The sequence below is a fragment of the Pan paniscus genome, chromosome 2 (assembly GCF_029289425.2).
Source record: "Pan paniscus chromosome 2, NHGRI_mPanPan1-v2.0_pri, whole genome shotgun sequence".
In the NCBI taxonomy this organism is placed as follows: Eukaryota; Metazoa; Chordata; class Mammalia; order Primates; family Hominidae; genus Pan; species Pan paniscus.
This window is the reverse complement of record NC_085926.1, coordinates 137,192,600-137,205,283: the sequence shown is the minus strand read 5'-3', so window position 1 is coordinate 137,205,283 and position 12,684 is coordinate 137,192,600. Positions and strand designations below refer to the sequence as shown.

The 12,684-nt window shown below is 52.0% G+C and overlaps 1 long non-coding RNA gene across 1 annotated transcript; it reads right to left on the bottom strand.

The window, feature by feature from the left end:
* Positions 1-596: 596 nt before the first annotated feature.
* On the bottom strand, positions 597-12,375 carry LOC134730050 (uncharacterized). The gene is made up of 2 exons (XR_010111661.1): positions 11,908-12,375; positions 597-11,212 (listed from the first exon to the last, which is right to left on the bottom strand). It is a non-coding gene; the product is annotated as an uncharacterized LOC134730050 (long non-coding RNA).
* Between the last annotated feature and the right edge of the window lie 309 nt (positions 12,376-12,684).

The window sequence follows — 12,684 nt, the reverse complement described above, 5'->3', positions numbered from 1 at the left end:
AAGCTCAGAGAGGTTAAGTGACTTGTCCAGGGTCACACAGCTAATAAATGTCTGGGCTGAAATTTAGACGCTGATCTCCCTGAATTTAAATCCAGTCTTCTTTTGCCTTGCTGCTGGAGTCCTCTCATGGAAAGCCATAGTTGCACAGAGGACCCTGGAGAAGGCAATGCTGAACCCCATGGATGTGCCCGACACATAGGAGACACTGAATACATACCTGTGGTTTCACGCACAAAGCCCTCATTATGGAGTCTGATATGTGAAGCAGGCTGTGGAGGGACTTATTAAGCAGTGGGACTTGCCCAGCCACCCCTCAACCCTACTTCCCAGGTGACCACTAATTCCACCCACAGAAAACTAGCACAGCCAGGAAGCCACTCTGATCATGAATTTTCTGCCCTTTTATTTCACGGCTGCCCCCTCCCTCTACCCCCAGGCTTCAGGCTTCAACCATCCTGGATGATCCAGCCTGGAGCGGCTGAGGCTGCCACACTGACTGCTCCAACTACACAGAGAAGCCAGAAACGTCTGTCACTTGTGCCCTTGGTTTATCTTTAGAAGAGGAATGACTGAAAGGACCTCCACTGCCCAGGATGATTGTTTTGACAAGTTTTTATTGCGCATAAAATTGCGTCATTGTTTTGTTTAACATTGAAAGGAGTTAAATTGCTATGAACTTAATGCGCCACCCCTAGTAAACCATTAGGTCCCTTCTGTGTTCCTGACTTTATAAGTCTGTTTCCCTTAGAGGAACATCTGTTGTATACTTAAATGACCTTAGTTCAAAGGCACGATCAACAAAAAATTTCTTAACTCCACTAGGAAGCATTCGAGGGGATCATTTCTCTGCACTGGTCGTACAGGATGAGGGGCTTCTCTGTTAGCAGCTGTGTACATCTGCCCGTGGGGGCAGAGGCCCCTCTCTTTCTGCACATCATTAAAGATGCTCAGGCCTGCTTTTCAGCCTGTTTCCCACTCTGACCCAGGCAAGTGAGTCTCGCCAAAGTCTCCATTTTACAGGCATCGATAGCCAGGGTTCCACTCAAATGTAATTTTTACCCCATGTGCGGAGGGAGTGTGATGAAAGACAAGCGAGGAGTGCTCTGCTAATCCTTGGAAAGAACATGAATGGGCATTAGGAATTTCGAGCAACTTGACAAGTGTAGGAAAAACAGATTGTTCTTAGCCAAACACAGAGGAATTTGAGGAGAAAAACGAGCCTGTTGCAGAGAAAGATTATAAGGACACCATCTTGGAGGCCATAAAAATCATATTGGAAACAGAGATGGCATCAGCCTTTCTGGCTTCCGCGTTATTAGCTCATCCTGACGTTATCCCCATTTTACAGATGAGTCAGCAGGCACTGAGAGCTCCCGACTTGACCAGAAGAGTGCCCAGGCATCTGACTCCAGCCGTCCTCTTTCATAGGCAGCTCCTGCTCAGGGTTAAAGTGAACCAGCCACAGTTTATACAGATGAAGATAATGACGGCGTGGACAATCATAGTGAAGTATTCCAATGTCTCTTTCCCTCCAGCTACTCTGCTGAGGACTGAGCTCTCAGTGATCTCCACAAAGTTAGCCAATAGTCTTTTCGTTCTTACGGTTTGGTCAGATTTCCCAGGGAATATGACTTTCGAGGATCCTCTGATGTCGGGCCCATCAAACATCAGGAAAATACGAAACTGCATTTCTCCAGGAGGATGAGGAGAGGTGGGTTGTCCCAGTTAAGCAAAGCTGGGGGTGCTCAAGGGTTGCACTGTCCAGGCTGGCTGAAGAGTTGTCATGGAGAAGGGGCCCCAGCTGGGGCTTCAGACTATGTCTTGGGGCCTCTTCCCTATAATGGGTCTTTGTGTCTGCATGCACATGTGAGTCTTTATGAGTTGTTGAAACTTTTCTGGAAGTTGGTGGGTTTCTGTAATGCTGGATCATGGACTTGTGCCCTCTTGCAGTTGGGAAAGTCATTACTAAAAATAAAGCTGGGTTTTGCCTTATTTGGAGAGGACTGGCCTGCATCGTCTCTCTCTTCCTATGTTGCCTTTTAGAGCAAGTTGAAGGGCTTTATCATGAAAAAAGAGTGGTTTTTAAAAGTATAGACCAAATCCTATGGCCAAGATTTTTAGAGACTGCTAGAATCTTTTTTGTTGGACCAAAATGTTGCAGCATTTATTCTATGATGCTGGTAGCCTGTGGATCCATCTGGATCTGAGGAACCGTGAGGGTTTTATTTTTGATCCTTGAAGTATTCATTGAAATGGCCTGTGACTCACAGCCATGTTATTCTTTTATTTGTCCATTAATTTATCCATTCGGTCAATCAAAGGTAATTGAAGAAAATCTGTGTCAGGCTCCATGATGGGCTTTACGGATGCAGAAATGAATGCCTCACCATTCTGCTCTGCAGGATTTTACCACATGGCTTCAGAGGCTAGTGGTCACAGCCCTGGAACTCAGTGCTGTGGGGCTGTGCTAGGGTTGGAGGGGGGAAGTCAGGGAAGAGACAGAGAAGGGCTCCTAACCTGGCTTAGGGAGTGAGGGAGGGGCTTCCAGACCCAAGTTTTAGAGGAATGAAGAACAGAAGAAGGAAGACAGGAGAGAATTCCAGGCAGAGGGGATGACACATACAAAGGCCTGGGTGCTGGGGGGATTCTAAGCACTTCCTGGGGTCCCTCTGAAAGGTAGAGAATGACTGGGCATATCTGGATGCAGAGCCAGCACAAGGGTGAGGCTGGCAGGGCTAAATAAAGACAGGATCTGCCTCACACCTACACAATTCACCTTACTTCCCTCTCTCTGATCCTGTCTTGTCAGTCCACATCTTCATCAATACTCATATTCTGTTCATCATGGATTTTTTTTTCATTAATTTTGGTTTTTAAAAGATTGCACTAAAACATTATTTATTTTGATTGCTGAGTTTTTTGGTGCCCCCTTAAATTCTGCACCCAAGGTGGGTGGGCTCCTCATTCACCTCATCCTCATCCTGGCTCATTCAAGAGAAGAGGCCTAGAAGTGGGCAGGACAGGGCCCAGGAGTGACCCTTTCAGCTCAGGACTTTACCCTTCACCCTGAAGGCAGCCGGGAGCCACCGGGGATGGTGAAGCAGGGAAGTAACCCCATCAGATGTATTTTAGAAAGCCTCCTGGCGGCGGCAGGGTGGAGGGGGGCAGGAGGCAGAGGGCTTAAAAGCAGAATCCCAGGTGAAAGCCAATGAGGGCCCAAGTCAAGGCCAGGAAAATGGAGTTTAGGAGGAAGGCCTGGTCAGGAGCAACACACACTGAAGATTCTCTCTAGCAGGCCCAGCATCCAGACTCCCTAGGCTGTCTTTGGCAAAGGGTGGGTAGAGAATACCCAGATCTTCCAATGGGCCGAGTGAGGTGTAGGGTTAAAGCGGTCAGATGACCTGGTCGCAGCTGCCTGGGGCCAAGCTGAGCCCTGCCATGCCCACCCTACAGGCTGGAGCTGTCCAGCTGCCTGCTGGATAGGGGCCATTTGCAGGGCTCTTTTCCCCACTTTGCCCCCACCCCACCCCCTAGCCTAGCCCAGTAGGTCCTGGGCCCTTAGGCAGGACAGGGGCCCCAAGAGCAACGATCTCAGCTCAGCACGCAGGCACAAAGACACACAGGCAGGGAGGTGGGAGGGCAAAAGGAGGTCTGGTCCCCATTAGGGGCCATTTGCTTGTGGTATCAGGCCATTGGGGCTGCGGGCTGGTTAACAGGCATGGCCATGGGCTGCTGGGAAGGAGCTGCTGCCTTGAAATCGCATTGATTGGCTCTAATTTTTCCTGCTCCACACAGGGGGCCCAAAGGCAGCTTAATGCAGGCTGGCAGCCGTAGCAGCCCAAGACAGGATGTCTCTCATGACTAAGAAAAGACAGGGGGCTTCATTCTCTCCAACTGGTGCTTCCAGATAATGCAATTTACTGTCACTAAAATCTCAGCTGATCAAATTCCACCTCTTCCAAGAAGCCTTCCTGCCCTTTCTAACCCCTGGGCTCTGATATCAGGCACATCTGGGTCCCTTCCCATCTCTGTGTCCTCCCCTTATCCCCCTAACCCCTTTGAAAGCCTCAACTTATTTCTCTCGCTGCAGGAATAGACAGGCAGGACCCCCATGGCAGACATGTGGTGACAGTGATGGGGTGACATAATGATGAGGCACCCTGCTCTGCACAGACCTTCTCTTCTCAGAGCAGGCCTGGCCTTCATATCCAGATGCCTGCCACTGTCCCAATCCCACACCCTAACCCCACCGGATTTGATACACTTCTCTGAAGCTACATGGGAGGAACCTGGTTTTCTCCTTTGAGGACACAGCCCACCCCCACCAAAGAATCCAGGCCTCCAGACCTGAGGGCAAATTTCCCTCTTCCATTTTCTTGCTCATTGCCCACTGTTGTTTTATCTTTTCTCCCTTCTCTCCCTCTCTGCCTCCCCATCACTGGCTTCCCTGGGTAGCATCTCAGGGCCTGCAAATGCTGGGCTCCTGGCTTCTCCCTCTGGCCATTTCTCTAACTTCATCTTCTTCATCTCCTTATTCTCCAATAAGCTTCTAGCTCTTTCCTTCTTCATTCAGCAATATTTATCAAATAGTCTTTAGTGCCTGCCATGTGCCAAAGGCTGTGCTAGGCCCTGGGCATAAATGGATGGGCCTATATAGGGAATGTCCTAACCATGTCCTCTTGCTTTCTGTCATTTCTGTCTTCACTTTGGGGTCCTTCTTGGGCTGGGAGGGAAACCAGGCCTGCCCTGTCACCACAGAGCGGAGCAAAGCCAGGATCTTGACAGACCATCGTTGCTTCCCTCCCTCCTACTCCAGCCCACACCTGCCTAGGGACGCAGAGGCGCTCCCACTACTCTCTTCCTCCCCCTCTCCCTCCAGGGGCTATTCCTTCCCCCATAAGGTGAGTGAATGAGGAGTAGGGCACCTCCTTTTTTAGTCAACTCCATCGTGGGGATGGGACAGTGGAAGACAGAGAGGCACAGGAGAAGAGCAGAGAGGACCGAGTGGTGAGGTCACCACAGAGTCAGGCCCATAAAGTGCTGCTTCCTCTGCTGGCCTGGCCAGCAGCCCCAGATCATTTCAAAGGGCTTGATAAACAGCTTGGCAACCTTATCTCCCCCACACCCCACAGCACAGCATTACAGACTGGGAGAGGCAGCCGTCCTGGCCAGCCGGCCGGCAGCAGCACCGAGGGTAAGGTGCTCCTCTGCTGGGTCAAGGTGCTCCAGGCTCCTTTCTGAGCCCCACAACTGGCCGCCTTCTGGCAGCCACACAGCTGCAATCCCTGCCTGGTCTTGTGAAGCACATCTGTTCACAGTCAGGGGTCAGTGCCCATCCAGGAGCAAGGCAGCATCTACTCAGACCCCCAAGTGTGTATACCCGAGCCTGCATGCACCCAGGCACGTGTGGGCACTCTGCACACCACAGATGCCTGCAAAGACACACAGGCACCCCCATGTGTCCACAGGCCCCAGTGCACCCTCAGGTTCACACACATATACTCACATCAGTAAGAATATGTTCAGTCCAGGAATTATATAGCCAGGTGGATTGCAGGAGCAGGGAGGAGTTCTTTCAAATGAAAAATAAAATATGGGCAAAGGAAATTCTGAAACAGCTTTAAAAGAAAAAAAGTAGAAGGAGCCAAGCCAACATCTTAGTGCTTCTGATGCTATCAGATTGGACTGAACTAACATGGGGGCTCAGTCTTGTTCCTCAGGGTTTTGTTCTCCTCTTGGGGCACATCCAGCCCTCTGCCTGGCAGGGCCCAGCAGTGGGGAAGAGAGAGGAACCCTGGCCTGCGCTAGGAGCATCAGGACAGAGGCAGCCCTGCCCACAGCATGCCCAGGCCCTCACTGAGCCTTTCACGCACAGGGATTGCTCCAGACTCTGAACTGATCCCATGGTCAACCATCGTTTACCTGTCTGTCCAGAGCGATCGGTATTGTAGCTCCAGCACATGGGCTCTGGGACCAGGCTGCTCGGGTTCAAATCCTAATTCTGCTACTGCCCAGTGGGTGACTTGGGGTGCTTGGACTCTGTGAGTCTCAGTTTATCCTTCACTAAAATGGGTGTGATATTCCTATTTTACAAGGCCCTTGTAAGGATTCAATAAGATAATGTGTTATTATCTTATTGAGACCCAATAAAAGCTCAAGCAGTGTTACAATTCCTATGGTTAATCCTGCTAAAGGGAATGTTGAGACACCCTCACTCCCTTTAGCATATTCAGCCTGCTCTTTCCGTTCTGCAGGGAGTGGAAGGCAAAGTACTTAAGGCAGTGGTTCCAGAGTGTGGTCCCAGCTCAGCAGCAGCAGCAGCACCTGGAAACTGGTTACAAATGCAGATTCTAGACCCCACCCCAGACCTACTTACTGTATCAGAAACTCTTGGGCAAGGCTGAGTATTGTGTGTTTTAACAGGCCCTGCAGAAGATTCTGATGCATGCTCAAGCTTGAGAATCACTGGGAAAGGTCAGGACATGGCACTTAGGCAGTAGATCCCAGCACCCACCTGTGTTAGCCTTTTATGGTTGTTCCCTAGAAATCTCCACCACCAAGCTCTGGGGTGAGGCCCTGAGTCCCAGACCCTGGCGTCCACACCCTGTCCCTATTTGACTCCCTCTTGGTCACCACGATTGCCTCTATTCTGCCTGCACCAGCCCTTCCCTACCCCCACAGCCGGCATGCTGGGGGGCCCCACCTCAGCCCTGCATCCAGCCTGAGTCCAGCTGGGCTGGACCCAACTCTGGAGTGGGAGACACAGGCACTTGACTTCAAAGCCCTGTCAGAGTGAGCCTGGTTTGCAGTGGAGGTCAAAGATAAACCAAGGAACAATTCGGCCAGAAAATGGGCTGTGAGGGGGAATGGGCGGAGGGAAGGGGGAAGGGGAGGGCAGCAGGGGGAGTGGGGTTCAGCTGGCCAGACCGCCAAGAAGGAAAGGCAACTGAAGCTTGTCTCTACAGACAGGAAGATGAGGAGCCCTCCTGCAACCAGGCCCCACCTAGGCACCCTTTGGTTAGGCAACCTGAGAAAGGGGTCTGGCCCCACCCTACCCCATCTCCACCCACTGCACGAGTTTGGATTGCATCTGTTCTGTCCTGATCCCTTGCATTTCCTCTCAATAGCAACGTGTGGTCAGAGCTGGGACAGACACTTGACTTTACTGACAAGCACCTTCTGGAGGCAACACAGTTGGGTGGAGTAGAGCAAGAGTCAGGTGTGACCCAGGTGTCTAGTACAGGTGCTGCCGTCTACACTGCATGGAGCTGCCTGTGCCACTCCCTGTCCTGCTGGGAACTTCAGGTGATGTCTGCATATGTCTTCCTGAGTGAGATCCACAGTTCCCGGCACTGCCATGGCCACACCTGTACCCCGGGCACTCCTCCCATTTATGCCACAGGTGTGCCCCTCGGGAGCACAGGAGTGGGGTGAAGGTCTGTGAGTTCCATTCTACACCAGAGCAGTGGGACAGAGGGTAGTGTGAGAGAACAATATGCTAGGGTGAACCCCCAAAACCCATGGTGGATGGCTGGTGGGCATGCTGGGGAGGCCGCCTTGGACTCTGGGCTGCTGGAGACACTATGAGGAATGGGGTCTCCCCCAGGTATCAGCGGGGAGGGAGGTGTGCACACCATGTATCCATGCCACTGTGTGCTCCGCATGTGCACACGTAGTATCTTGTATAACCCTTAGAGTCCTCTTTCAAGGTAGGTATTCATTTCTCCTTTTTACAAAGAGGAGAGAGGATGGGTGGGGCCCAGCATGTCACAGTTAGAAAGCAGCCACACAGGGATTAGTCGGGTTGAGCCCAAAGCCTCAGGGCCCCCATTAGCCTCTGCCATGGTGGAGAAGCAACACAGCAGCCCCTGTGGGCAGCAGCTGTGATTCCTCCTGAGGGGCCACCTGCTCTGCCTGAGTCCTCATTGTGGGAAGGACTCTTGTGCCTGCACTGTCCTTGGCAGCCACACAGAAGCACTTGGATCTTTGGTCATCCACAAAGCCTGTACATGACCTCTACGTCCAAGATGAGCTGGTGAGGAGAGGTTGTTATCACCATTGCTCCCATTTTCAGGCGGGGAAAGCAGAGTTCAGGGAGGGGCCCTGCCCAGGTGTGCCCCAACGGGTAAGTGAGGAAGCTGGACTTCGGGCCCAGCTCATGTGGACAGGCACTGTCAGCTAGATGTGCTGAGATATCAGTGAGAGCAGAGGTCCCGAGGAGGGTGTGATGAGCATGTTTTAGTCCTCAGGGTGTTAACCAACATTATTTTAAATTAATGTAAACTTCATAGTGCAGAAGCATACATAATAAGACATGCATGTCCCCTCGACAATGCCAGTCACCTCCCCAGAGGTAACCACTATAGTAAAATGGCCAAGTCTCCATCCAGAGCTTTTCTATGTACTCACAAACACCTACAAGCACTTCTAGACTAGATTTTTGTTTTGTTTTGTTTTAGAGGCAGGGTCTCACTCTGTTGCCAGGGCTGGAGTGTAGTGGCATGATCATAGCTCACTGCAGCCTTGACCTTCTGGACTCCTGGGCTCAAGCAATCCTCCTACCTCAGCCTCGTGAGTAGCTGAGACTATAGGCACATGCCACTGCACCCATCTAACTTTCTTTTATTATTAATTTTTGTAGAGACGGGGGTCTCACTTTGTTGCCCAGACTGGTCTTGAACTCCTGGCTTCAAGCAATCCTTCCACCTCGGCCTCCCAAAGTGCTGGGATTACAGACATGAGTCAAAGCAACTGGACAGATTTTCATTTTTAAAGAAATGTTCAATATTACATATATTGTGCTGTGACTCGCTTTTTTTTTTTTTTTTTTTTTTTGAGACAGAGTCTCACTCTGTTGCCGGGGCTGGAGTACAGTGGCGCAATCTCAGCTCACTGCAACCTCCACCTCCCAGGTTAAGCGATTCTCCTGCCTCAGCCTCCCAAGTAGCTGGGATTACAGGCGCCTGCCACTACACCCAGCTAATTTTTTGTATTTTTACTAGAGATGGGGTTTCACCATGTTGGCCAGGCTGGTCTCGAACTCCTGACCTCGTGACCTGCCCGCCTCGGCCTCCCAAAGTGCTGGGATTACAGGCGTGAGCCACCGCGCCTGGCCAACTCACTTTTTTTATTTAATATTTCATGGGAATATTCCACATCAGTATATAAAGTTCATACCATATTCCTTTTCGGCAGCAGAGGCTATCCAGGAATAAAAGTCATGCAGTCTGATTACTCACAGAAGCTAGTGCTGAGCTATGGCCAGGTCCTATCCATCTGTGGGCTGAGGGAGGAGCCGCTGGCCCAGCTGCCTGTCAGACTGTCCCACATCTCAGGCAAGGCTGTGAGATCACCCCAGGCTTCCCTTAGGGTGATGCTGGCATTGGTGTCCTCCCACCTGGCCCCACCCCCCATTCCCCAGGCTCCAAGTACCCTCGTGCTGGCTTGAGTCTCTCCAGTCCATTTCCACTGGCCCATGCTGGGGTATCTGAGGCCTAACGTGCTACCCTTTCTGGGAGTGTGGGCATCCTAAGAGGAGGCAGTGTCTTTACTCAAAGGAGCAAGGCCTGAATCAAGGCATAATGGCAGGAGAGGTGCAGAGACAGGGAGGGTGCAGAGGCCTGCTAAACTTCACGTGGTAGTGCAGATGCCCCACAGATCCTGCCTTCATGCTGGTCCAGCCTGTACCCCACCCTGTGTGAAGATGTCTGCTGCCCACTGGGTCAGGCTTAAGCAATCTGTATCAGTACACTCAAAGCCCTCCAATCTGGCCCAGTCTCCTGGCAGGCATCCTGGTCTCGAGGCCCCCGTTATCCTCCACAGGAAGGGGCTTTGATGCAAGGGGCCCTCCAGCACTGGCAGCTGTAGGCTCCAGGCTCACCCCTCATCTTTCTCTCCGTCTAGCTCCAAGATGCCATAGCTGAGCTCCCATACTTCTCTGATACTCAACTGCTCTGCAGGCTCCCGTCTCTCTGTCATTGTCCTTGGTCCCCCCTCCACTTGGAATCCCCTTCCATCAACCTGTTGAAACTCTACCTGCACCCCGTCCTCTCTGGAGAATGGTCTCAATAGCCACCACCACTCTCCCCCTCAGGCTCCCCTGACATCCAAGCTGTCTATGACAATCAGCACCCTCTGCCTGGCAGATCCTATGTCAACCCAGCTCCTGTCCACTCCACCAGACTGCAGGTCCTCAGGACAGGGACTGTGTCTTACTCCCACCCCCAAAGCCCAGGCAGGGCCTGGCACAGAGCAGGTTCCCAGTGGTTTCTCGCCCAGGTGGCTGCAGCCCCGGGCCCAACTCCTCCTTCACCAGCAGGAAGCACCTCCTTGGATCACAGGGAAGCCCTTATGCCACAGTTCAAGACTGTGCTGATCACAGTGGGGAAAGTACAGTGTGGCTGTTCACTGTGGATTCTCTCCTTGGCTCCTAAACATTGACGAAGTATCTACTATGTGACAAACATCATGCTGGTTAAATGATCACTCACTTCAAAGAGTTTGCAGTCTAGTCAAGAAGCAGATAGTGTCCTGGTAGAGGAAAGCTCTGTGTGTGTGTGTGTGTGTGTGTGTGTGTGTGTGTGTGTTGAGGAGGGGGCTCTGAGAGCACAGCATAGAGAGTTGAAAAAGCCTTCTTGGAGGAGGTGAAATTTAACCTGAGTTTTGCTGAATAGAAGTTTTCCAGGAAGAAAAGGTTGGGGGAGGACATTCTAGGCAAGGGAACAACCTGTGCGAAGTCACAGAGACAAAGTGGAACTGCACAGGGAGCCTCCTGTCACAGCACTGCCCACTCTGGCTGTGACAGTCTCCCCTGCCCAGCCCAAGCATGCTGCTCGGGAATACTTGCCGAGTTATGCTGAACTGAGTTCCCTTCTGCTCTGCTGTTGCTGAGGGAAGGTTCCTGAAACGGAGAACGGGATGAGACTTCCCAACACTCTGACTGCTCCAGAGGCATTTTCCACTTCCAAATGTTGTCTCTGTGTGCCTGGGACAGCTCTTCTCAGGGGCACAGCAGGCCACATCTCCTGGCCAGGGTGCCCCCAGCTTGGCTCCATTTGGAGACTCAGGCCATTAGAAAAGAGGGCAGCAATTGAAGGGATGGGTGAAAGCAGCCAAGGCTCAATGTCTCAAGCCCTTCTGTCCATGTTCAGTCCTTCCTCTCACTTGCTGGGTGGCAGTGTCTGCATCATTTCCCCTCTTTCAGCCCTAGCTCCTGAAATTGCAATGAAGTTATTTCTGATTAAAGATCCCTACAGACACGATTGGAACAACAACTTGGTACACTGAGAGACTTGTGCATCTTCTTAGCAGTCTGCATCCCCTGCTTCCCTGGAAGACATTCTGCCCCTCCCTCCATCATCTCCTCAAGGCAGGGCTGGGCAGGCACAAGGCTAACCGGCCACACATCAGGCAGTACTTCCTCTCTTCCCTTCCTTCTTCTCCTCCATGCTGCACAAAGTCTTTGACCTGGTTCTTCTCCCTCTGGGGAGGACCTTTCCAAGCACTCACATGCCCTCCTGGCACTTTCTCATGAGCCAGGTGACCTCTGAGAATTCTGCCATCTCATGCTACTCAGAACTGACCAGTGAACAGAGCAGGGAAACCAGTTAATTGCTTCAGAGGCCAAGGTGGTCAGAGGCCCTGGCAAAGATCTCAGACTACCTGGGTCCAGGCACACATCTGAGAGCTGTCCCAGACCTGCCTGCTGTAGGCATTGCCCTGTGGCACCCACAGCCCCTGGGAAGAACAGGCACATGCACCTCTCCTGCCCTGGTTGCCAGAGATGCTGGCAAGAAACCCATCTGGAGTCGATGCTGCACACTCACAGCCAGCAGCATCTGCCAGTGGCGTGACCTGGCCCATATTTCGCCAGCAGTGAAGAAAAGAGAAAGCATCCCCCATCCTTACCCGCTCTAATTGCCTTCCTTCCGCCTGCAGGGAGGGAAATTGCCTCGTTCTGCCAGAACTTTGCCTCCAGGAGGCTTTCAGGAGAAAGGCTTCTTCCAGAAGAATGGCTTCCTTTGGCATCTGGCAGGGCGTGTGCAGTGCGTATCCTCAGCGTCAGAGGCAGAGTCAGTGCCGGCCATGGCAGGGGGCGGGGAGGTGTAATAAGCGGAGACAGCTGCCGCCTCTGTTGTAAGGCCAGCATTGAGGAGCCGTTGCATAGATAATTGGGGCGATGTCCTGGTACACTGAGGAGATCCACTTCCAGATGGCACTGAGGGACCACTTAGAACAATTAGCCAGGGGAGATGACTCCACCTGCTATTTTTAGAGGGTACCACATCTGGAGGTGGTATCTTTTGGCTGGAAATGTCTGCACCAAAGGCAGAGGGATTTGCATAATCTTCCATGATCGACTCATCAAGATTTCTCCACCCATCAAGATGTTTTTAGCTTTTCAGATGACAAATCATTCTGGTGTTTTGTGCATGGCGCCTGGCCCTAGAGCAGCCTCCAGATTATCTTTTTAATCAGTGCTCAATGCCATACTGGAAGGAGAGGAGAGAGCCATGCAGTCTTGCTTCCTGTGGCCCAGTTTTCCAGCTCTGTCCATAGGAGGTGGTGCTGAGTGGCTGGGAACCAAGTCTCAGGCATGGCTGGGGTGCTTCTCTGGGCTCATGGATCTGTTTGCTGGGAATGCAGCTGAAATGTTGTCCCAGGATCCCCAGGCAGTAAGCTTCA